This window comes from Aquarana catesbeiana, linkage group LG02, assembly GCF_042186555.1.
Source record: "Aquarana catesbeiana isolate 2022-GZ linkage group LG02, ASM4218655v1, whole genome shotgun sequence".
Lineage (NCBI taxonomy): Eukaryota > Metazoa > Chordata > Amphibia > Anura > Ranidae > Aquarana > Aquarana catesbeiana.
This window is the reverse complement of record NC_133325.1, coordinates 398,622,131-398,649,351: the sequence shown is the minus strand read 5'-3', so window position 1 is coordinate 398,649,351 and position 27,221 is coordinate 398,622,131. Positions and strand designations below refer to the sequence as shown.

At 40.5% G+C, this 27,221-nt stretch overlaps 1 protein-coding gene across 1 annotated transcript in view; it reads left to right on the top strand.

Moving 5' to 3' along the window:
* Positions 1-27,221, top strand: part of BRIP1 (BRCA1 interacting DNA helicase 1) — a 670,966-nt gene that overhangs the window by 410,242 nt on the left and 233,503 nt on the right. The gene's annotated exons all lie outside the window — the stretch shown is intronic.

The following is a 27,221-nucleotide window of genomic DNA, read 5'->3' as shown; positions in this document are numbered from 1 at the left end:
CCTGTCAGTGCTCAGACCACGCCACACATTGCATCAAACTGGTTTGTATGGCTGTCATCCCAGAAGGAAGCCTCTTATAAAGATGTTGCACAAGAAAGCCTGCAAACAGTTTGCTGAAGACAAGCAGACTAAGGGCATGGCTTACTGGAACCATATCCTGTGGTCTGGTGAGACCAAGATAAATTTATTTGGTTCAGATGTTGTCAAGCGTATGTGGTGGCAGTCAGGTGAGGAGTACAAAGACAAATGTGTCTTGCCTACAGTCAAGCATGGTGGTAGGAGTATCATGGTCTGGGGCTGCATGAGTGCTGCCAGCACTGGGGAGCTACAATTCATTGAGGGAACCATGAATGCCAACATATACTGTGACATACTGAAACCGAGCATGATCCACTCCCCTTGTAGACTGGGCCACAGGGCGGTGTTCCAACATAACAACCCCAAACACACCTCCAAGATGACCACTGCCTTGCTAAAGAAGCTGAGGGTAAAGGTGATGGACTGGCCAAGCATGTCTCCAGACCTAAACCCTATTGATCTGTGGGGCCTCCTCAAACAGGAGGTGAAGGAGCGCAATATCTCTAACATCCACCCAGCTCCGTGATGTCGTCATGGAGGAGTGGAAGAGGGCTCCAGTGGCCTGTGAAGCTCTGGTGAACTCCATGCCCAAGAGGGTTAAGGCAGTGCTGGAAAATAATGGTGGCAATACAAAATATTGACACTTTGGGCCCAATTTGGACATTTTCACTTAGGAGTGTACTCACTTTTGTTGCCAGCGGTTTAGACATTAATGGCTGTGTGTTGAGTTATTTTGAGGGGAAAGCAAATTTACACTGTTAAACAACCTGTACACTCACTAATTTACATTGTAGCAAAGTGTAATTTCTTCAGTGTTGTCACATGAAAAGATACAGTATAATAAAACATTTACAAAAATGTGAGGGGTGTACTCACTTTTGTGACATACTGTATGTGTGTGCCTGTGTATGTAATATATATATATATATATATATATATATATATATATATATATATATATATATATATATATATATACATATATATACATATATTAATATTTATTCATTTATTTATTTTACTTTCTGCATGAATGATATCTAAATTATGATTTTATCTTTCATATATGTCTTAATAACGAATATTGTTATTTATTTTAGTTAAAGGCAAATTGTGTCTAAAGTTGCAGCCCTGCCAAAGTCAGTTAACCTATGATTTTTGACAGGCACTGTACCATTTATACATATTCAAGGCCTAGGCAGTTATATCTTAGGACTGACTAATACACTGCTATCCAGGCTAATGCTGGCCATACACTATGGGAAAAATCGGCCAAACCCATTTTCGACGGACGTTCGGCCATGAGAGCAAACGATAGTGGCATCATGTAATGACCGATAAATCGTTCAGTGACATAAATTAATCAATCTTTTGTTTGTTTTTTTACATGCCTAGCGCAAACACATTAACCTTTTAATTTATCCTTCATTCGGCAGAAAATTTCCAAACTTATCCTTTGTTTTTTCGGCTCAAAAATATCCCAACGATTATCCATTTTGTGCCCATTAACTGGCGAAAGACAAACAAACTGGCCAAATGACTGAATTTCGGCTCATTTTTCGTATAGTGTATGGCCAGCATAACACAGATCTTGCCTTCTATTTTCTTTAGGGGTATGTTTTTTTTATTAAAGCTGTAAAGAATGCTTAAACAATGTACAACGTAAATATTGTAAGTGAATTTTGTTTGTCTCTGGCTCTCTAAGTTGAAGCAGCCTCTAACTTTCACCAAACCACTAGGTTCCCACATATAAAGTTCACAAAACCTGTATTAAGGGCTACTAAAAGTTTAGTCAGATGTAAATACTGTACTAATAATGTACAGGTTAGCAGCTGGAACATGAATGTCGGCTACTGCTGTCATTTTGAGACACTTCTGAGATAATTCAGAGTTCATAGACAGATGCATTAGATCTGCAGCTAACTGCTTTATTGACTTGATTTTGGCATGTTTCACCGGGGTTTTGCATGTTTGGGAATGTAAAACCCACTTGAAGTGAACAGTTAAACAGTAACCTTTCTCCTGCCTATATCAGGGCTGCATTTTTACATAATTGTACAGTTAGTTTTTTATTCAGCCAAGGTCATTGATGGGAAAAGTATGTGAACCTTATTTAGAAATTGGTAAGCTATCCTTTATTGACAAGGAATAGTGGTTAGGAATTATTGGGTTCATTCCTTTATACAAAACTGTTCCGGTGTGTTTTTAGGGTGTCCTGTTTTAATGGCCTTTGTCATACCATTATACAATGCCATTGAAACAGCAATGAAATCAGGACTTTGACTTGCCAATTCTAACTCACGTAACTTCTGTTTCTGCTGCTCTGTGTTTTTTGAAAATTGTCAAGTTGACTGACCCAACCTAATATGAGTTTTTGTTTATCAGAAGTTATCTGACAGTTTGCTGTAGAATTTTCAGTTTGGGAATGATTGTTTTCTCAATAATTGCAATTGTCTTTTCTTTATTGGTTTGTTTGCCTTCCCTATACAAAAGCATTGCACTGGTACTGCTATAGAACATTCAGTTAGCCCCTGGACAACTAGCCTGGGTTTTTTCTACAGTGTATCCATGGGTACCTTGGCATACCGTTATTCTTATATCTTGAATATTAGGAATAATACATAGTCCCAAGTGCTTTCAGTGTCCCCTAAGTGGAACTGAGTAAAACACTTTTCTTTAGCTTAGCTTTCTGTTGACCCCTTTGGGATATTCTGGCTATGTGTGTATTAGGTTACTTTGTAAGTACAATCTCACTGATAAATACTTTGTCCCGGTGTGTTGTTATGCATTTTGTATGAATTATTGATATCCTAGCAAGAAGTGTATCAGCAATAGACGCCTGAGGATTCGGACAGGTTTCTCACGTTACTGACATAAAACTTGATCCACTCTACACTGATAGAAAATATCCTCAGAAATAGTTATGTTTTACAACTGCAAAAAAAAAAAAAAAAAAAACTTGTGTTATATATGATTTATTGTGCTAAGCATTTGAATCTGTTACTTTCTTTCCTGTTTTTCTTTTCCTTCCTGAGTTATAACAGGAATTTAATCCCAAAGCGTTTTTCATACTTTAAACTTTTACCCTTGCTCTCATAGTGATCTTTTAATTATTGCATTTGGAATAATGATATTCAAGAGTTGTGGAAAAAAAAGCTAGTGAAGGATCTTATTTTTAATCGTTACATAACACAGAATTGTAATTTAGCTTTTTACAATGCATAAAGCTACCAGCAAGTCAGGTTACTAGCAGTTAGCAAATCTGTAGTTGAAGTAGTCTTTACCAAAATCGATTTAAAGGCCTTACATCTGAACTCCAGGAGTTTTATTTATTTAAATTTGGCCAGCTTGGCTTCATGTAATTATCCATGCTCCACATTCAGGGGGCTGCTGGGGATGCTGAAATTCACTGTAGTATATTCACTGTATAGCCAGCTTGCCCTGTTCCGCATGCTACTAGAGCAGTTTTCCATTGGTACACTAAACAGAGGGAGTTGCAGGGCCTTTTTGTTCCCTATGTGATAAAAATAAAGTTTTAATTAAAGTTACACCCTAGCACTTAAACCCACCGAATTGTTTTGAGCCCCCTACATTCACGCGCATATGAACGTAAACACGTGTCAGAGGCACCTATGCACAAAAAAACGTTAATTATGCTATGCATGTTACACCACGCACACTAGAGTAAAAGTAGTGTTTCCTATGGACTGAAGTTGGTTGCCATTTCACAGGCACAAGCAGTTTTAAGGCTTGATATGTTGGGTATCTATTTACTCAGCACAGCCCTATCTTTTATATTATACAAAATGACTGCATTTTGTGTGAGTGCTAAATGTAACTTAATTGTATTTTTTAAAAGAAATTTGGCACTTGATAAACAATTAATAAAAGCACTAATAACATAAACAAGACATGGCATAAAAAATTGGAACTAATAAATAACCATTTTTATCTCTAGTGTAATTGCTTTCAGAAAATATGTAAAGTTTTCAGGAGTTTAGATAATCTTAAGTAATCCACTTATGAAGATTGGGTTTCGTATTATTTAATATACTTACAGGTTCAGTTCATTTTTTTCTTGGAAAATGGGCCATAGATAGTAATAAAACGCCCAAAAAGAATCTGCCCTGGTTCTGAATCTAGGGAAGCAACTGTCAACACTGAGAACACCCTCCACACTAAAAGAGAGTTGGTATTGTATCCGGCAGGTGAAGATAAAGAAGGGCAGGCACCAAAGCAGAGTAGATGGGTGACAGTCAGGAAGGGTAGAGGGGAAAGTGTCAGGGAGGCCGGTCCTGGGCTGGAACATCTCAATAAGTACGCCCCGTTGAGTGACATTGGTGAAACCAGTCAGGGACCAGCACTGCTGTGCTGGAGCTGAGTGACTCCCCTAGCTGCCAGGGGAATAACTCCTCCAGTGAGGGTAGGAGTAAAGCCAAGGCAAAGGAAAGACAGATTCTGGTGGTAGTAGGACTCCATTCTTAGAAGGACAGATAGGAATCTGTCACAAAGACCTGAAGCGCCAAACTGTATGTTGTCTATCGGGCGCACGGGTTCGGCACATCACGGATCAGGTGGACAGATTACTGGGAAGGACTGGGGAACACCCGGCTGTCATGGTGCACGTTGGCACCAATGACAAAGTCAGAGGAAGATGGAGTGTCCTAAAAAACGATTTTAGGGACTTAGGAGCTAAATTGAGGAAAAGGACCTCTAAGATAGTATTATCAGAAATACTACCGGTACCTCGAGCCACACCAGAAAGGCAGAGGGAGATTAGGGAAGTAAACGAGTGTCTAAGGAGCTGGTGTAGTAAGGAGGGGTTTGGGTTCCTGGAGAACTGGGCCGACTTCTCAGTCGGTCACCAGCTCTATAGAAGGGCCAGACTGCACCTAAATAAGGAGGGTGCAGATCTGCTGGGAGTGAAGATGGCCAAAAAGTTAGAGGGGCTTTTAAACTAGGCCACGGGGGGGGTCCAGAGGTAGATAGTCAGCACGGAACATATTCCAGAGGGTAGTATTGGGGCATTAGTGGTAGGTTGACTAAAGCACCTAAACCCAAGGTAAGTATAGTAAGTAGTCCTATTTGCAACCTCAGAACACCCAATAAGTAGACAGTATGCGACCAGTCTAAACTACGTGGCATGTTCACCAATGCCAGGAGTCTGGCGGACAAGATGGGAGAACTAGAGCTACTGTTGTTCGAAGAGGATTTCGATTTTGTAGGAATTTCAGAGACTTGGTTCAACAGCTCTCATGATTGGCTGGCAAACATTCAAGAGTATTCCCTATATCGCAGAGATAGAGAGGGTAAAAAAGAGGGAGGGGTTTGCCCGTATATCAAAAATGATGTACAAGTGAATGTAAAGCCTCATTCACACGATCGGACTTCAAACAAACTTTTCCGTGGATTTCTGTCCAAAGGGCGTTGGCCGTGAACTTGGTATGCATACACACGGCAGGACTTTTTCAGCCAACTTTCACCAAATCAAGTGGTTTTTCAGCTCTTTACCGCCACCCTTTGCTCAACTTCTGTATTGTTGTCTAAACTTTTGCATTGGTTCTGAGCATGCGTGTTTGTACTTTGGACTAAAGTCTGGATTTGTGTACACACAATCGGACTAGCCGACGTAGGACTTTTGTTGCCGCAAAGTTTGTCTGTTTGCACAGCCAACATTTGTCCGATTAAAACCGAAAAAGTTTGTCCAATGGAGCGTACACACGGTTGGATGTTGCCTTAAAACAGGTAATTGCATGTTTGTTGTCAAAAAGTCAGATCGTGTTTATGGGCCTTAAGAGATGACATCACTAACGGAGCAAGGGAGGAGGTGAAATCCTTATAGATAAAGATGCAAAGGGATGAAACTAAGGGGAAAGTAATACTGGAAATATGCTATAGCCCCCTAACCAGAGGGAGGAGGCGGACCGCCTATCACAATTTGGATTAGCGGCAAGGATGGGAAGTGTCATCATAAAGGGGATTTTAATTATCAAGACATAGACTGGGTGGAAGGAACCGCGCATTCATCTAAGGCTCGCCAGTTCCAAAATGTCTTGCAGGACAATTTCATGGGTCAGATGGTAAACACACCAACTAGAAACAAAGCATTACTAGACCTACTGATTACCAACAATACAGACTTGATCACAGATGTAGTAATACGGGGCAATTTAGGAAACAGCTATCACAGGTCAACTAGTTTCAGTATAAATCACATTAGTAGGAAACATAAGGGGAATACAAAGACACTGAATTTCAAAAGAGCCAACTTCCCTAAACTACGAGCCTTGCTAGAAGATACAAATTGGGATAAAATCTTAGGAACAAAGAACACAGAGGAGAAATTGGTATGCTTTAAGAGCATATTAAATAAGGTTATTTGCCAGTTCATCCCAATGGGAAATAAATTTAAAAGAGCTAATAAAAGACCTCGGTGGCTTAACTCCAACTTAAAAAAATGCATATAAAAGCAAAGGAGAAGGCCTTCAAAAAAATAAAAGGCTGAGGGATCATGATCAGCATTCCAACTTTACAATGAATGCAACAAGAAATGTAAGGGTGCAATCAGGGCGACTAAGATAGAACATGAAAGGCACATAGCGGAGGAGAGTAAGAAAAATCCCAAGAAATTCTTTAAGTACATAAATAGTAAGAAAGGGAGATCAGATCATATTGGTCCCATAAAGAATGACGACGGGAATCGGGGGTTTCAGTAACCAAAACTGCAATGTTTATCCTCATGACATGTCACAGGAAGCACCCTCATGGCTAACAGAGGACAGAATTAGAAATAGAATTGAAAAACTTAACATTAATAAGTCACCGGGACCAGATGGCTTGCACTTGAGGGTCCTTAAAGAACTCAGTCAAGTAATTACCAGACCATTGTTCCTAATTTTTATGAACAGTCTATTGATTAGAATGGTACCAGCTGATTGGAGAAAAGCACCAATATTTAAAAAAGGGCCAAGATACATCCCTGGGAATTGTAGACCAGTTAGCCTAGCATCAATTATATGCAAGCTCTTGGAGGGGATGATAAGTGACAATATACAAGATTTTAGCAATGACAACTGTATTATTAGCAGTAATCAGCAGTTATTCATGAAGAATCATTCTTGACAAACCAATCTGTTAACCTTCTATGAAGAGGTGAGCTGCCATCTAGATAAATGAAGGCCCGTAGACGTGGTGTACCTGGATTTTGCAAAATCATTTGATACATTTCCCCATAAATGTTTACTGTACAAAGTAAGGTCAGTTGGCATTGACCATAGGGTGAGTACATGGATTGAAAACAAATTCAGATGGTAGTGATAAATGGGGAGAATTCTGAATGGGCAGGGGTGGAAAGTGGGGTTCCCCAGGGTCTGTCCTGGGACCAACCCTTTTTAATTTATTAATAAACGACCTGGAGGACAAACGGGGTAAACAGTTGAATCTCTGTATTTGCGGACAATACTAAGCTAAGCAGGGCAATAACTTTTCCGCAGGATGTGAAAACCTTGCAAGAAGATCTGAACAAATTAATGGGGTGGGCAACTACATGGCAAATGTATACAATGTAATACTGACATAAAATCACACACATAGGTTGGACTTGTGTCTTTTTTAATCCTCGCCTTCTATGTAACAGTGAAATATTTCTTAAAGTGGTATTAAACCCATAAACAAAAATGTAATATATTGCAGCTTACCAATCTATAGATGTAATGGCTGCATTAGTTTTCTCTTTCTTTAGGCTTTTTTGCTTTTATTTCACCTGGTGATTCAGCCAGTAACACACTTCCTGTCTTACGGTGTCTGTAGGTGGTCACCTCTTTTCTGATTGTAATTTTTTATTATAGAGTTCTCAATAGCGATACAGGTACAACCAACTGTCCCTGAGGAAGCCATTTCAGGCGAAACATGTAGGACTATTACTACCTGTTTACAAGACTGCCCACCACGTTCCCAGGCTGGGTCTTGTAAAACTGCTACACAGCTGGCTTTTAACCTTTCCGTTTTTTAGTGCACACCCTTGATATGTAATTTTGTACAATTTTTTAAGTATTAATTGTCAATAAAACATTATAATTTTTATAACTTATGCATCTTAATTTTCTCTTGGCACCGTGATAATCCCCTTATCTCTTCTTCACCATTAATATTAATGTCAACAAAGGTGTTATCCATATGACAGTGTCCCAGAACAGCCACTATTGCGCGCCCACGTGGCGATCGTGGCCGCACCGTGTTGCTAGGACACGGCGTGACCTCGATCTCTGTAAAGAGCCGCAGCTCTTTAACCATTTGATCGGCTGTGTCCAATTACAGCCGGTCACATGTAAATACGGAAATGCCGTGAATCGGCTCTCCTTACCTCATACTGACAGTGTGTGTGACAAAGAGTGCCAATCAGCGGCATTTCTTCGCAGGGGAGACCTGGGCAGTTGATCAGGGCACAGATCATCAGCGCCCTGATTACAGGAAAGCCCTTTCAGTGCCCATCACTGCCACCAAACAGTGCCCATAAGTGTTGCCGGTCAGTGCCTGCTCATCAGTGCTGCCCATCAGTGCCTCCCATCAGTAGTGCCCATCAGCACCGCCTATCAGTTCCCACCAGTGCCACCTATCACTGCCCCCCCAGTGCTAATCAGTGCAGCATATTAGTGCCTCCTCATCAGTGCAGCCTCATCAGCGCACATCAGTGAAGGAGAAAAATTACTTATTTAGAAAATTTTCTAACAGAAAACAGAAAATTTTCAGTCTTTTTTTTTCTTTCTTTTTTTAGTAGAAATGAAAATTCCAGCAGTGATTGAATACCACCAAAAGAAAGCTCTATTTGTGTGAAAAAAAGATAAAAAAAAGTATTTGGGTACAGTGTTGCATGACCAAGCAATTGTCATTCAAAGTGCGACATTGTTTGTATTGCTATTACACTCCTGATGTAATAGAATGAAAGTATGTGAAAGGGGGTGAAAGTGCCCTGCATTGAGGTGGTTAAAGTAATTTGAAAAATAACAGATTTACTGTCAGGATCACCAGTTGAACATAAAGGAAAAGGCCTAAAAAGAAAACAAACATGGCCGTCACATCTATAAATTGTTAGGCTGCAATTTATTACATTTTTATTTTTGGGTTTAATACTGCTTTTATGGAAATCTATGATTAGAACATACTTTCATTTTATTACGTTAGGATTGTAATAGCGATGCAAACAATGGTTATTTTTGACAATCCCATACAGGCTTGCTTCACCACATCCCGTCCAGCCGTCATTTTGCTATAGGCTCTTCCGTTCTGACTGGATGTCATATGACTTTTTTCAGGAAGAGTCACTTGTGCGCGCCCCCAGGGGTGCGCAGCGAGGCAATCGGTAGTGCGGTGTGTCACTTCGACACACCAAATCTCCGATCACAGTAAAGAGCTTATGACGTAGGTCAATTGCAGCTGATCACAGCGTAACTAGGAAGTGCTGGTTATCGGAATTCCTCTCTTCACGCTGACAGAGTGTGAGTGGAGGAGAGCCGATAAGCGGCTCTCCTGACAGGGGATCTGCACCGATAAGCGATGCCCACCAGTGATGCCAATCAGTGCGGCCTGTCAATGCCCATCAGTTCTGCCTATCAGTGCCCATAAAGGCTGCCCATCAGTGCCACCTATAAGTGCACTTCAGTGCTGCATAGTAGTGCCTCCTCATCAGTGCACATCAGTGAAGGAGAGAACGTACTTATTTACAAAATTTTATGCCAGGAACGAAGAAAAACTTTTTTTTTTCTTCAAAATTTTCTGTATTTTTTTCATTTCTTTACAGTAGCAAGAAATAAAAAACCAAGTTGTGATTTAAAGACCAACAAAAAAATGCTCTATTTATGTGAACAAAATTATAAATATGTAATTTGGGTACAGCATTGCACGACCACGCAAATGTCATTTAAAGTGCGACTGCACTGAAATCTGAAAATTGGCCTCAGCAGGAAGGCGGTGAAAGTGCCCAGTATGGAAGTGGTTAAAAAATTTCTTTTTGGCTCCGTTCACAAATGCTGCGGCCGCGGCTCACAGCATGGGGTCCAGTGGGTCCTTGTTCAAAGATTCAGGTGCGAATCAGGTCCAAATTTTTGCCTGAATTTGCACCTGAATCGGACAAGAAGACACACAGGACCCTTTCCAAATGCGGGCTGTGACAGCCCCGGAGCTGTGTGAACCGGCTCCATTGAGAGTCAGTCATACTCTCCTGTCATGCGAATTGGATGCGGGGACATCTGCATCCAATTCGCATATATGTGAACCCTTTATGTTGTGAGTGCTGCCTGTCTGCTGGTTATTTATTTCCACAATTTCCTTGATTCCCTGCATGCTTTGCTCGGCTGTTTACTTACGATATCGAAGTACTGCAAATTCCATTGTATCTTGCTGCCTGCACGCAGTAATTCCTGTACTGACTTCGCCTCCTGAAACTCCTCCTCCTTAGCACCTCTGTAGTTCAGAAGGCAGGCTCTGTGAAATGTGTGATACAGCAGTGCCTAATCTCCAGGCATAGTAAATACGTGCCACAGAATTGAAGAATGTAAATGAGTGAGGAACTTAACAAAAATATACACAGTTTAAGACATTTCAGATTAATAGAAGTAGGCTAGAAATAATTTGAAATACAGTGTGTAAATTAATATATGATTTTACATTTTGAGCATAGATGCACATTTTTATAGAATTTCATCAAATTACTGTGATGATATGTGATGTGCTGTTTGAGTTGTTGTTCTAAAAAGTGTGCTAGATGTTCTGTACATAATACAGACCAGTGCCACAAAAGAGGAAAATAATACCAGCATCCATAAATCAAAATGTATCTGCAGCTTGCACTGCAAATTAGTTTGTATGGACTAGGAATTACAAAATACCTTGCCCTAGGAGGTTCAATATCTGTAAAATGCTAGTTTGGAAGTTTGAAAAGACAAGTTACATTCATTGTTTATTGGTCAGGCAAACCCATTACAAGATCATTGCCCGTACTTGTTTAGCATGAGTTTTATTTCTTTAGCACTTCTAGGTTGGAACAGGTGACTACTATCATTTAGGAATTTGTTAGAATCCCTTATTTAAACCTTCCTTCAATGCCTCCGCTCTTCAGACATAGAGCAATGCAGCAGAGAACTCCTGGTAGAGAGTGTGTTCATGGTACTAACAGCAACTGTATCCATAGTGGTGCTGATCATTATGGAAAAGTATAGTGTACTCAATGAAAAAAAAATGGATTTCTTAGAAAAGGTCTATACAAAGAATATGACTGCCTATATGTAGTTTCACCTTGCTGATTTCTAATATGCATATATTTTGTGTGCTCTAAAGTTGAACTTGTGAACCTAACAGCACATAATTTAACCTCGTCTGTAATTTGTGTGCCATTTATGGTACAAGGTCTAGCCCTTTCACACTAAATAGCTTTGTCCGACAAAGGGTCAAAACTGGCCTCTTACTAGAAAAATGGCTATTATCAAGCCAATCCACTATATTGAGCACATGGTACATTTATTACAGCTCTCTGTGTCATCTCATTACAACAGTGCCATCATTTACAATGCCAAGGTATAACATAAAAGTAATTATATGCTTTGATTTTAGTGGATCATGTAGAATATGTGATCTGAATTAAAATTAGTAATATGTTCACATACAAACCAATTTTTAAGAGAATGAATGTCAAAAAAAGTGGAAAAGATTACAGAGAAATCTAAGATGCTTTTAAACAAGATTAAGATAAGGACCATTAGGGTTCATGTCGCCGACCTGTCTGCATTAAGATATATCTTGCTTGGCGCCTGCAGAACAGATGATTCATTCAATATGTGTCATATTAAAGTCGAGCTGGCTGCTATGGAGGCAAATGCTAATGCTTATTTGTTTAAGAGATGCTCCCTCCTGCTGTCTCACTGACCTTTGTTTGCTGACTCGCTGTAGTGTTACCATTTTTCAGCATCAGTTACATTGATGTCCTGAAATAAGCAATTATTTAGTAGAAATCTTGCAGTAACATTGTATGTAGCACACAGCATATTTTTAGTGTGTCTATTGCCTGACCAGTAATTCTCCAATTTAACAGCTTTTTATATGTAATATATTCCTATATTCTATTTAAAAATATCAAATATTTGAGTTTTTATTTATACCCTCTGAAAAGGTCACTTTTTCGGTGTGTGTAATTTTCAATGATCACCACAGTTTTGATAAGGAGTTCTAAAGATTTAAAGCACAAGCCCTAGCGTATACACTTGCTCTTCTCTTGAAGTTATTAAAGCGGAATTCCGACAAAAAAAAAAATGTTAATGTCAGCACCTACAAATACTGCTGCTGACTTTTAATAATCGGACACTTACCTGTCCCAGGGTCCAGTGATGCGGGGGAACGAAGCCCCACTCATCTCCCCCTCCTCTCTGTGGCGCCAGCATTGTCACTGTGGGCGCCTGGCTGTGGCTTCACAGCCAGGCGCCCACAGCGAGCCGCGCTGCGTGTTGTAACTGGCCGGGCAATCATCTGGGACCTGTGATGTGTCCCAAATTATTTCCGAGAGGGAGGGGGGAGAGGTGAACTTACTTCTGCCGCCGTGGTGCCCCGGGAGGAAGTGGGAGCTGGAACCCTCTAAAAAGAGGGTATCCACTCCCCCCCCCCCCCCAAAAAAAAATGACATGCCAAATGTGGCATGTCAGGGGGGTCACCTTCCCTTAAAGCTGAAGTTCCATTTTTGGTTGGAACTCCGCTTTAAATATCATTTGAGACTATTGGTATCTTTGCTGCCCCTCCAAAATCCTACCATTGTTTACTTTGTGCAATGTTTCTGGTAGCTGTGCCATTCAGCCTTATAGTAAAATAGATGCCTACAGTGCAGCCAAGCTAGTGCATGCACAACTTCCAGCAGAGCTGAGGAGAACACTTCTCATGGTAAACACTGCAGGGCCGTTGGTAGTCTGCAGCAGGGCACCTGATTCCCCCCGCATCTGTGGTCTGTAATGATAATTAAATTGCTTAGTTAAAGAGGTTCTTCACCTTAGAAGCAAAACATTTAAAGTCAGCAGCTACAAATACTGTAGCTGCTGACTTTTAATATTTGGACACTTACCTGTCAAGGGATGCAGCACGGTCCTCACCCAATATGGCATTTCGCTGGGTCCAGGCGCTGGCATTGTAAACATATATCCCCAGAGGAAGTCACGAGGTGTGATGAAACCGGTAGGAGGAGTCTGGCTGACTGATGCACAAGGAACTAGGAAGTGCTGTGGAGAAAATAGGACAGGGAAACACCGTACGCTGGGACTGCAGACCGGAATACAGGTGACCATTTCACCCTTTCACACCAGCACAGCTCAATGCGGTTTTTAAATATATTTAATGTGAGTGTAATGTGATGAGTTTTTAGTTGCCATTATATCTTTTTAAACGGAATTACACTATTGCATGCCTCTATTATTCCCTGTATGCATATGAGTTGAACTTTGAAAATACCAGACAGAAGTTGTGGCTTTATTGATTAGCATTCCTACCAGGAGGTGGAGTAAATATGGGATCTGCGTTTACCACTAACCAGCCACTATATGGATGATGACCATCTAAGCCCTTACCATTTACTACAGGCTTGTTTTTAAAGCCCTTAAGGTGAGGGCATACCTGAAGGGGGAGAGTGCACATTGCATGAAGACACCATTTGTTTCACTTTTTTTCTTTGATACGTTTATGGACTTTTTCTTGCTTATCAATGTTGAGGACTGTTGCATATACACACTGAACACTTGCACTTTTTTCATCTGCTAATGAGCACCTGCACTATAATTGGAAATATTTTACTCAATTATCTTATTATCTGTTTATTTTATATTACCATTTTTAGAGTTTTAGTATATTGCATAATTCTTAGTGCCGCACATTGGGTATATATGTTTACATTGTCACATTTTGAGAAAGTGGTGAGTGCTGGCAGCTATTTCATAGTATTTTTTATTTATTTTTTGGGGGTTTTTGGATTTTCTTGTTTTTTGAGTTTTTAGTTTTGGCAGCTCACATGGTTTATGCATATATATAACCCAGGCGCTGGCATGTTTACTTTGGGAAGCTCACTGTGCCATTCCCCTAAAATGCTCTCAAGTTCTTTGTAGCAAAGAATAGGTAAGCAGTCCTCTGCTATCTCTGTTGGACAGCAAAGTAAAGTGACCCTGGTGCTAGGTCTCTGCAAAGAAAAAGTTAATTCTTGCTTGTCACACTACCCATGTTATAGATCTGTATTTTCTTTGAGAGTTCCTCTGTGCTCTGACGCTCCATCTCTCGACCCAAAGTTTGTTGGAGGATGAAGGTTCTTCAGCTACCTTAGCTCTTCAAAAGGGCAAAGGCTGGCTGGGTGGAAGGTCTTTTGAGGGAGACCCTTTTTTTACCCTTAACTTAGAGACAGTGCTGTTTTAAGTGTGTCTATATCCAAAACTTTTTTTCGTTTTGAATAGAGGAATGGATTGTAACAGCTGTCAGGTTTTACTGCAGTTGGAGAGATTCCTTAATTCCTGTCTGGTAAAAAAGTTGTTCCTAGCACAGGAAGTTGGGGGAAATCTGTCAAACAGCAATACAGACAGAAGAAAAAATGTTTGTTTTTTATTTTTTTATTATTTAAGTAGGGGAATGCTAACACCTCTGCTAAGTTTTAATTGTCCCCAGAACAGAAAATGAGGGGGAGCCCCAGATAGCAGTAAAACCTGACAGGGGTTCTAACCTTTCTAAATTCTCTCCAAGACATTAGAACTAGTTTCTGGTATGGATACAATTTAAATTCAACATAGATACTGAAGATGTTATTAACATATTGATTTTTTCAGCCCTTCCAATTATCTTATTTGGTACTGCTACATCCAAGGAAGAACTCAATGAAAAACAGGGAACGGTTTAGTTACAATTAGCTTTTTTCAGCGTTACCTATGGGACAACAAATTTTCTCTTACTTTAATATAAAATCTTGTTAAGGTTAGACAGATCGGCTATTGCTGTTTGGTTTTCAAGGTACTAGACTTAACTATAAGCTAAAGATGAACAAAATGTGATTAATAATGCTATATTTGCTGTCCCATTTGTTAAGTCATTGGATAGATGCAGTGGGCACATAACTGTTAACAATGCTCGACGGATTCAATAGCTGGAGCTGTCTGGTGACGCTGTGATGTGCACACTTTAAAATTCTCAAAAATGAATGAATGATTTGTAAAGCGCTGCAAATGTGAACTGAATCGCCTCAAGGCGCTGATGCGTTTGTGTTGTCAGCTTCTTAGAAGAGGTAAGTCTTGAGTTTTTTCCTGAAGGCCTGATGGTTTTCTTCCATGCGGATGCGAGTCAGAAGAGAGTTCCATAGCCGAGGTCCCTGGACTGCGAATCTTCGTTCTCCCCTTGCTTTGTAGTGGTATTTGGGAACGAGGAGGAGGTTTTGGCTAGATGATCGCAGATTGTGATTCGGTGTGTAGTGTTTTATTTTCTCTCGGAGGTATTGAGGGGCGTTACCTTGTATGCATTTGTGGGTGAGGCAGAGGGTCTTGAATGTGATCCGATTCTTTACTGTTAGCCAATGTAGGCTCCTCAGGGATGGGGAGATGGACTCCCAGGGTTTTTTTCCTGTTAGCAGTCTTGCCACCGCGTTTTGAATGGCCTGTAGGCGCACAAGCTGATATTGGGGTAATCCTATGTAGAGTGAGTTTGCGTAGTTGAGATGGGAATTGATGATTGTTCCAACTACTGCTGCTTTGTCATCTTCTGGGATGAAGGGGATGAGTGCGTAGCAGGCGGAGGAGATGGTGAGATCCGCTACCTACTGATGCTATCTGTGCATCCATTGTCATTTCTGAGTCAAAGATAACTCCAAGACTTTTGGCTTTGGTGCTCGGAGAGACGGTTTGTCCAAAGATGGCGGGAGGTGTCCATGGAGTCTTGGTTTTGGGATTTTGGTTAGCGTGTAGGTAGAGAAGTTCTGTTTTTGACCCGTTGAGTTTGAGGGAACTAATGGTCATCCAGTCATCTATTAAAGTGAGGCATTTCTCTAGTTGCTGATGGTGGTCTTTTTGTCCGTTGATGCGAAAGTAGATTTGGGTATCGTCAGCGTATGAGTGGAAACAGAGGTCTGATTTTTTGATGATTTTGAGGAGAGGGCGGATGTAGATGTTGAATAGCACTGGCGACAAGGGTGAACCCTGAGGGACTCCACAGGAGATTGCCCGGGTTTCCGAGGTGAATGCTCCTAGTTTCACTGTCTGCGAGCGATTCTCTAAGAAGGATGCGAACCATTTTAGACTAGAATCTGTGGCTCCTGCTACTTCCGTGAGCCAGACAAGTAGAGTAATGTGGTCCACTGTGTCAAATGCTGCACTGAGGTCTAACAGTACCAGGAGACATGATTCTCCGTCATCTGTTGCTTCAAGAGCATCGTCCCATATTTTTAGAAGTGCAGTTTCCGTGCCATGGCCTGTTATTACAAAAATGTAATAACAATGTTCTACTTCCTTGCAGGAGCATAAGTGTTTTCTATGATATGGTCATATTGTAATCCATTATGCATTTGATAGTATGTTTGGTCGACTGTTTATGGTGGAGCTTCTCATGTATAGCTTATACATGTGCATGAACAAATGCTATATTTTTAAATATCATACATGTAGGCTGTGACTGCAGCGCTTGCTTTTTTTTTGTTTTATTTTATTTTTTTAGATTATGTCTGACCAACACTCTTAAAACCTTTTTTTTTCTATCTGGTTATTTAACTGTCCACAAAGCACACTGTGAAACTTAGTTTCAGAGCATTAGGAATGAGGCATGGCATCCATTTTATAAAGCTCTGTTTCGGCAGTTTATACATAATACTTTTTTTAACAATTGTTCAAAGCTGCAGGTTATTGACATTTTTTTCTATACACACCGAACGCAGTTTACTTTTATTTTTTTAATGTTCAAAGATTTTCTTTTATAATACATTACCTGTTGGCCCTTAATTATAAACTGTAGTTATTAACTTAACATTTTATACTGAACTATAAACTACATATATGTATTTGTTAGTCTTTCAGAGGTGTTGGCTGTTTGTATCTGCCAGAAACTGTTCTTTCCTATGACAATAGCTTCAATATAATATTACTCTGCATGCCGTAATGTACATTTTTTTTTTCATCTTGCACTACAAAGCATTCTTGAGCAGAAAACAAATGGAGTGTTTCATACATTGAGCATATGAATAGTACCAATAATGTTTATTCTGTGCATATTCCAGTTCAGCTAGTTTCTCTTATAATGTAATTTGTATTCCATATTGAAGCACTGCCAGTTATGAGTAGTTGTGGTTATATAAAGTACAGAAACAAGTTAAGTGGCTTTAAAACTTTTTTATATAATTTTTTTTAATGTCTATTTTGCAGTGGATTTCTTTTTATTTCAAAGAAAGGCTATTAATGTTGATATGACTTGAGTTGGGTCATCTTCAGCCATGCAAGGAGAGAAGATTCTGTTTTCCTTTCTCCAAAAAGACTTCAAATAGTATTTAGCTAAAAGCAGAACAAAATCAATGCTATTTATTACATTTTGTGTAAGCTTCTGTAAGTGCCATTTGGGTGTTGAATCTCAACATTTCCGAAAGAGAATTCTGTATGTTGTCATTAGCAATCATTTTTTTTTTCTTCACTAGAGGATAAATGAGAAAGAGGCTGGGTTTTCATTGACAAGACAGACCTTTCTCACCAAAAAAATCAGATCCAGTAGTGAAGAGTGCTCAGAAATACAAGAGCTGTCCAAGAGCCTACTAGAATTAGATATACACATTTTGAGATAGGAGCAACAAAATAGATGCTTTCCAAAGGTTTTCTGCATTTCACAGTATGCACACTAGTGCTCCACCATTCCTGCTTTCCAACAAAATGTGCTGCTTTCAAAAACTTTAAAAAATGAGGATAAAGGTATATAAACTGTTTCATAATAATTTGTGCTAGACTTTCACATTTGACTTTATGGTTTTTATTCAGTCATTTGAATACAGGAGAATTGTTTTTAATGTTTGGAAGCTTAAAACTTCTGTGCTCCCAAAATGCATGTTATGTTATTCCACCAACATCTAACCAAGCCCCATATAAAACACAAAAATTATTTTTAACAGACACACACAAATAAATACAAGAATTCACAGAATAAACAGTTCTAGGGAGCGGAATTACTCACGATTAAAATTAAAGTAAACTGATCACAAACCTGGAAAATTCAAACTGGGCATATCATGAAAAAATACATTTGACATGGGATTTTCACTAAGGGTAACCTTGTTTATGCATTTTCTCATCATATTTGCAGTTTGATTTTTTTGGGGCTTATGCTACCCTAGGCACATTTGATGTTGCCTCTTGAAAAATATTGACCCACTCTCCTCCTTTTCCTGTAAGTCTATCAAAAAAAGAACATGAGCAGAAAGTACTTATTACTATTGGTATTATATTTTATATATGTTGTAGTTGTCCACACATACAATACATATACAGATCGGTCCATATATATTTGGACACAGGCACAATGTCATACTTTTGGCTCTGTATGCCACCAGAATAAAATTAAAACAAAACAATCCAAATGAATTTGAAGTGCAGACTTTCTGCTTTAATTCAAGGGATTGAACATAAATATCAAGTAAAAATTTTAGGAACTACAGCCATTTTTATACACAGTCCCGACATTTTCAGTGGCTCAAATGTAATTGGACAAATTAATATAATCATAAATAAAATGTTCAATTTTAATATTTTGTTGAGAATCAGTTACTGGCAATGACTGCCTGAAGTCTAGAACCCATGGACATTACCAAAGACTGGGTTTAGTCATCTCTGATGCTTTGCTAGGCTCTAACTGCAGCTGTCTTTAGTTGTTCTTTGTGGATCTTTCTGCCTTTAGTTTTGCCTTCAGCAAGTGAAATTGCAGAATATTCCACTTCTTTTCCTTCAAAAGCTCCTAAGTTGCTTTTGCAGTGTGTTTTGGATCATTGTCCATCTGTACTATGAAGCGCTGTACAATCAAATTTGCTGCACTTGGCTGAATCTGGGCTGACAATATATCTCTAAACACTGCAGAATTCATCTGGCTGCTTCTGTCTTCTGTCACATCATCAATAAACCCAGGGCCACTGGAAGCCATGCATGCCCATGCCATCACACTGTCTCCACCATGTTTTACAGATGATGTTGTGTGCTTTGGATCATGAGCTGTTCCCAGCCTTCTCCACACTTTTTTCTTCCTGTCATTCTGGTACAAATTAATCTTCATTTCATCCGTCCAAAGAATGCTTTTCCAGAACTGGTCTTTTTAGATTTTTTTTGGCAAAGTCTAATCTGGCTTTTCTATTCTTCAGGTTTATGAATGGTTTGCACCTTGTGGTGAACCCTCTGTATTTGCTCTCGTGAAGTCTTCTCTTGATTGTAGACTTTGACAATGATGCAGCCACCTCCTGGAGAGTGTCCTTCACTTGTCTGGATGTTGTGAATGGGTTTTTCTTCACCATAGAGAGGATCCTACTATTTACCCCCCACTGTTGTCTTCCGTGGACGTCCACGCCATTTTATGTTGCTGAGCTCACCAGTGCGTTCTTTCCTCAGAATGTACCAAACTGTTGATTAGGCCACTCTTAATGTTGCTGCTATCTCTTTGATAGATTGGTTTTATTTTTGAAGCCTTACATTGGCCTGTTTCACTTGCATGGACAGCTACTTTGAACGCATGATGTAGGTTCACAGCAATAGATTCCAAATGCAAATACCACACTCGACCATGTATGGCCAGCCTTAGAATCATCTCCAGACCTTTTACCTGCTTAATTGATAAAGAAATAACGAAGGAGTAGCCCACACCTGGCCATGAAACAGCTTTTTCTTCAATTGTCCAATTACTTCTCGTTCCTTAAAAAAGGGGTGGTGGCTGTTCTTAAGAGCTGTAATTCCTAAACATTTCCTCCAATTTGGATGTACATAACCTCAAATTAAACCTGAGAGTGTGCACTTTCAGCACATATCCATTATATAACTATAGCTTGAATATGTTTTGGTAAATACCTGAAAAAAAATAAAATTGTGTCTTTGTCCAAATATATATGGACCTAACTGTATATTCCTCTGTTGTGTCTCAAAAATCCCCACTGGGTAGATACTTTCTATATTCATTTTTATTACAATGTAATAAATGTAAATACTCTATTGCTGTTGATGCATAATGCAAGCACAGAATCATAATTTTTATCATTTATGTACAACCTAATTATAAATGTATAAAAAAAATCATGGAGGTTTTGGCTGCAGCAAACTCTGCCATTTCCTGCAGGCTACTGGGTAAGGGTGCATTAAGCTCCCCATTGCACAATAGTCTGCCAATTCAGGTATGGCTACTAATTGCAGCAACTATAAAAAACACTTTTATAAAGTAATTTTGCCACCACATTGAGCATTTAACATGGACTTCCACTAAAGAGTAAAAACTTTCATTGCTTTTTATGCAGAAACACAGCACCTTTTGTATTATGCATTATTTCTATTATTTTATGTATATTTAGATTTCATCTGTAAATCCAGCCTGTTTACCCATTTACAATATTCTCCAGTTCCGGTACTGGCCAACAATGCTGTATTGTCGCAATGAGATTCCCTTCTAGCATTGTCAGAAATAAACAACTGATTACCATGCAGGATGATGCATGTACGTTGTAGGCATTCACCTAAGCACCAGTATCCTCATTCATGAGAAACCTCTGACAGTGAATATATAAACATCTCTCGAACAGCTCTTCCCCTTCTCCTGTTAGTTGACGTGGAATCACTTGTCACAGCCAGTAAACATTACTTCCTGCTGTAACATTCAAGCTTATGAGTTACATGCCCACCACCCCACAACTTTGCTGCATTACAGAGGAATTGCAGTCACGTAACAGTGTAAAAACAATCACAAATTAGGTACAAATATAGAAATTCTTATTTAAACCATTGAGACCTGCATAACACTCCTGAAATGGACCTTGGGCTTTTTGCTACAATTATCTTTTTTTTTTTTTTTTTTTTCCACAAAAATGTTTTATTTCAAAAGAGTAAGACAAGACATACAGGACAAAAGTATTGTCACAACACATCATTTAACAGAATCATATAAAGAGTATGTATGTCACGATACAACATAAAGATCCTAACTGAGAATAAGTGAACATTACTGAGACATAAAATTGTCATTAAGCGTATGTGGGCGGAGGATCTTCATTTCTATTGTCTCAGTCACTCGAGTAAGTTCACCATCTAGATTACAATGTATCCTGACAGGATGAGGACTAAGTGTCGATCTGGGGGAAAAGAGAATAAAGAAAGGGAAGAAAGGAAGGAGAAAAAGCAAAGAGAAAGAGAAGAGAGAAAAGGAGGAGGAGAGAAAAAAAAAAAAGGGGGGGGGGGAAGGGGAAGAAAAGGGGGGTGAAGAGGGAATAAATATTAGGTGGGGAGTAAGGATAAAGGAAGTGAGAGGGGAAGGGTGAGTGGATCCGCACCTGTCCCCCCCCCCCCCACACAAAACGTTGATTAAGACGTTGTTACACTCTACAGGTATCCTTACGATACGTACTGAAGGTATCGTTCAGTAGTAACAAAATGAGACCAGCAGGCCCATGTGGTTGAAAATTTATGCATCCTGTCTTGTGAGGTAAAGATTAGTTCCTCCATTTCTTTTATGGAGGAAATCCGTGCAAACCATTCCCTGACTGTTGGAATGTTGGTGGAGCGCCAATGTCTGGGTATACAAAGTATAGTGGCGTTAACCATATGCATCGGCAGTGATTTGTAGTAATCTTTTTTGGGTAGCGATGTGAGGTGTAGGAGAAATTGGGACGGGGTGTAGTCCAAGGTATAGGTAGTGATATGTGAGATGAGACCGTGAACCTCCCTCCAAAAGGGTTGAATGTTCACGCAATCCCACCACACATGAAGCATAGTTCCCACCCCCAACCCGCATCTCCAGCAGGTATCAGGAATATTAGGGGAAAATTTGTGGATACGTGACGGAGTCCTATACCATTTTGTGATCACCTTGTAGCCATTTTCTTGGATGCCAACGTTCAAAGAGCCCTTGTGTGCGTACTCATAGATAATGTTCCAGTCCTCCATGGAAAGAGACCTTTGAAGATCTCCACTCCAGGAAACCTGTGAGGGGGTGGGGGTCTGCGTTGGGGTTTCTGAAAGAAAGGTATACAGAAGGGAGATTAAGTGTCTTTGCGGCTGTTTAGGATGGCATAAGGATTCAAAGGGCGTAAGTTGTCGTGTCCAGTCCGACTGACTGGCATGGGTTGTGAGGAAATGACGGATTTGTCTATAGGTCCAAAAGGAAAGTGAGAGCATCTTGGTGTTAGACTTTAAAGTTTCAAAGGATAAGGGCTTCTCATTGGAATAGAATTGAAGAGCTAGGACGTCCTCGAATGGCCACTCCTGACTTAAAAAATCTGCAGAGGTCCCCGGTGGAAAGTCAGGATTCCCCCGGAGAGTAGTTAGGGGGCCCGGGGGAGGGGTGGATGAACCCCTTATCATGGTCTTTCTAAAAGTCAGAAGTGTAGAATGTATAAGGGGGTGGGTTAAGAGGGTATGGGGCCAGTTCCGAGGAGGTAACCATGGGAGAAGGTGTAAGGGTCCTGACGAGAAGGACCTCTCTAGGAAGACCCATGCCTTTTTAGAGGCATGGATGTTCCAGTCAGCGATCCTTGTGAGATGACAAGCGGAGTAATATTTTTGGAGGTCAGGTAGACCTATTCCTCCTTTAGATTTAGCTAGTGTGAGTCTGGAGTATTTAATGCGAGGTGAAGAATCCTTCCACAGGAAAGCAGAACATGCCTTCCGGTAGGATTTAAGCTACGATTATCTTTTATACCTACTTTAAATTGAAGAGTAGAATATTATCAACTTCATTTAACTAAATAGTAGTAAGTTTGTAGCTTCAAATTATACAGCAATACATAGCCCCTGTAGAGAAATATATAATAACCATGCCTCTGCTTTTCTTTCCAAAAGCGTATTTTTTGTATCAAGTTTTTATTCATCTCCCATCTGGAGTTATCTACATCTAAAGGGGGCCACTATTCCCTGACAGCTGCAAATGTGTGCATTTATGTTGACATTTGTGGTTGGGTGCTTTTTGAAACTACTATGCATGATCCCTCAACTTTGACCTAATTTCATGGATAACCCATTCGCAAATGAAGCATTTCTGCAAGTAAGAGTATGTCCTGATCATAGTCACCAGGTCTAAATAGGTGTTCAACAATTGAGGCAAGTAATTCACCCTGCCTCAAGGTTGTTGCACCTCTGCATGAGAGGTAAACACGTTAAAGGAGGAAAGCCAAAAAAAAAGTGCAATATGCTAATAAATGCTAGCAGCATCAGGAGGTATTGATATTGCAGCAGGGTTTTCTAAATGTGTATCTTTGAAAGACCATATCGCATAGTGACCTTCCTTTGGTTAATAAGATAGAGGAAAGGGTTTTTTTCCATTATTTTCAAGATCTGTCTTAAGATCTGGTGTATGTGAGGGCTAGATAACAAAATCTTCCTCCCTTCATTAATTATTGCTGGTAAACACATTGCCCAACAAACTGTTTCAGTGTTCTTTAGTCAATTAATGTGGGCCAGTTCAAAAATGTTAATTTCATTTTAAACCAAATGTTTTTCCAAAGATTTTCTTTGATGGGTGCAGTTAAAACAGGGACATTAAGTTGTATGTTTTTTTGTGCTTGATGTCCCTCCCATTCGTGGTTTGTGGTTCAGTGTTGGGAGCCTTACTTTTGAATATCTTTATAAATGATATAGGGTCTGGGATTAAAAGTACCATTTCAGTCTTTGCAGATGACACCAAACTATGCAGTGGAATAACATCCAGGATGTCTCCAACTTACAAGCCGACCTCAATGCACTGTTTAATTGGGTGACTATGTGGCAGATGATGTTTAATGTAGATAAATGTCAAGTTATGCACTTGGGGGCTAAGAATATGCATGCATCATACATTCTGGGGGGAGTACAACTGGAGGGATTCATAGTGGAGAAGGATTTGGGGGTTTTGGTAGATCATAAGCTCAATAATAGCATGCAATGCCAAGCTGCGGTTTCCAAAGGGAGCAAAATCATTTCTTGTTTTAAGAGAGATATGGACTCCAGAGAGAGAGAGAGATAATTTTCCCCCTGTACAAATCATTAGTAAGACCTCATCTGGAATATGCAATTCAGTTTTGGGCACCAGTTCTCAAAAAGGATATCAGGGAACTGGAGAAAGTGCAGAGAAGGGCAACCTAATAAGAGGAGTAGAGGAATTCCACTATGAGGATAGATTAGAGGAACTGAATTTGTTCTCTCTTGAGAAGCGGAGGTTTAGGGGGATATGATCAATATGTACAAATATATAAGGGGTCAATATAGTGAACTTGGTGTTGAGTTATTCACTTTACTGTCATCACAGAGGACAAGGGAGCACTCTTTACGCCTAGAGGAAAAGAGATTTTATCTCCAAATACAGAAGGGTTTCTTCACAGTAAGAGCTGTGAAAATGTGGAATAACCTCCCTCAAGAGGTGGTTCTGGACAGCTCAGTAGATTGCTTTAAGAAAGGCCTGGATTCTTTCCTAAATGTACATAATATAATTGGGTACTGACATTTAGAGCCCTTGCACACTGGGGCGGTTTGCAGGCGCTATTGCGCTAATAATAGCGCCTGCAAACCGCCCCGAAAGTGCCGCTGCTTGCACACTGGAACGATGCGCTGGCAGGACGGTAAAAAAAGTCCTGCCAGCAGCATCTTCGGAGCGGTGAAGGAGCGGTGTGTATACCGCTCCTTTACCGCTCCTGCCCATTGAAATCAATGGGACGGCGCGGCTATACCGCCGGCAAAGCGCCTCTGCAGAGGCGCTTTGCGGTGGTATTTAACCCTTTCTCGGCCGCTAGCGGGGGGTAAAACCGCCCCGCTAGCGGCTGCATACCGACGGTAAAATGCCGCTAATAATAGCGGCGTTTTACCGCCGACGCCGCCCCCCGCCCCTTTGTGCAAGGGCTCTTATAGGTAAAGTTGATCCAGGGAAAATCTGATTGCCTCTCGGGGGATCAGGAAGGAATTTTTTCCCCTGCTGTAGCAAATTGGATCATGCTTTGCTGGGGTTTTTCGCCTTCCTCTGGATCAACTGTGGGTATAGAATTGTAAATATGGGATTGTATGATGATATTGCCGTATTTATCGGTATGACACGCGCGCCGGCGTATAACACGCACCCCAAGTTTAGGAGAGAATTTTAAATTTTAAGGAAAAAAACTTTTAGGAGGGAAGTTTAAGGGAAAAAACAATTTAAATGCCTATCAAAGCAGCCTTGTCAGTGTCCATCTGCAGCCTTGTCAGTGTCAGTGCAGCCTTGTCAGTGTCAGTGCAGCCTTGTCAGTGCCCATCTGCAGCCTTGTCCATCATTGCAGCCTTGTCAGTGTCCATCTGCAGCCTTGCTCCTGTGTCATTTGCAGACTTGTCAATACACTGCCGTTTAAAAATGGCGCCGCCGTTCTCGGCGGCTCTCGGCTGTTCTCGGTGGCTTTTGGACGCACTCGGCCGCTCTTGGTGGCTTTCGGCCGTTCTCGGCGGCTTTCGCCGTCTCACGCGGGACTATGAGAGCCGCCAAAAGGCTCACAATCGGCGGGGGATCAGCGTATAACATGCACCCACGATTTTCCCCTGACTTTAAGGGGAAAAAAGTGCGTGTTATATGCCAATAAATACGGTATTTTTTATTTATTTTTATGGTGAACTAGATGGACTTTGTCTTTTTTCAACCTATGTAACTATATACAGTATATAGATAGTATATATATGTGTGTGTATATGAATACTATATAATATACTGTATATAGATAATCCTTCTCATTTGATCTTAAAGAGGAGGTCCACCCACCCGTGCAAAAATGAAAAGCCAGCAGCTACACATACTGCAGCTGCTGACCTTTAATAATAGGACACTTACCTGTCCTGGAGTCCAGCGATGTCAGCACGGCAACTGATGTTTCCATCAGCTGTCCGGTGCTTCTGCTGCTATTGTGAGTAAGGGAAACCGTCAGTGTAGCATTACGGTTTCACGCCGGGTCCCTACTATGCATGCACGAGGCACCGCTGAGCTCTCCTACTGGCTCGGCAGCAGGGGAAGGAGGAGGGAGGCAGAGGGACCCGAGCTGTGATGTAATCCACCACGGCCTGGACTCCCGGAAGCGGGGACAGGATATCGGCTTCCCCCGAACGGTGTCAAATGTGGCCCCGGAGGGAGGGGAGTAGGCAAATGAGCGGAAGTTCCACTTTTGGGTGGAACTCCACTTTAAAGCAGTGTTCCACCCGCAAATTTTATTTTTTTTAAAGTCAGCAGCTACAAACACTGTAGCTACTGACTTTTAATAAGGACACTTACCTGTCCAAGGAGTCTGCGATATCGGCCACCCCAAGATCGATTTGTCCATTGGATCGCGTGCAGGCAGCGCCATTCTAACTAAGGGAAACTGGCAGTGGAGCCTTGCGGCTTCACTGCCCCTTTCCTACTGCGCGAGTCGCGTGGCGCTTTGTGAATGGCCAGCTGTCTTCTGGAACGACAGTGGGGGGGCTCGCCGCACAAAAGGATATGACGTCCTGCACCGCGGGTTGGATGGATCGGAACTACACTATGTAGTTCATAAAAAGGTACGATAGAAGAAAAAATATTTTTTTTAGTATCCAAAAACTAGGGGTGGAGAGGTGGTCTTTCGTTTAAGACCACCTCTCAAAAGTGGGGGGGAACTCGGCTTTAACTTAGACACCTGTCTGTAAAGGCTGGTAAGGGTTAAAATATAATTTTCTTTTATTTCTGCTTTGTTTCTGTTTATAAACAGTTTTCCTTTCAAACTCCTTTTTTCTGTTTTTTTTTCCTTTTCTCCATTGAATTTTATGTTTTGAGAAGAAGGGTTGAACTTTGTTACTGAATCATATTTAGTCTGCTAATTATCTATATATGTGTTTGGCTTGTGAGAGCCTCTCCTGAATATCACAGCAAGTTGGGTGATTGCTTGCAACTTATATTGCATTACTAACTAATCAAACTCTGTAAAGATTTGGTTTAAATTGGAAAAA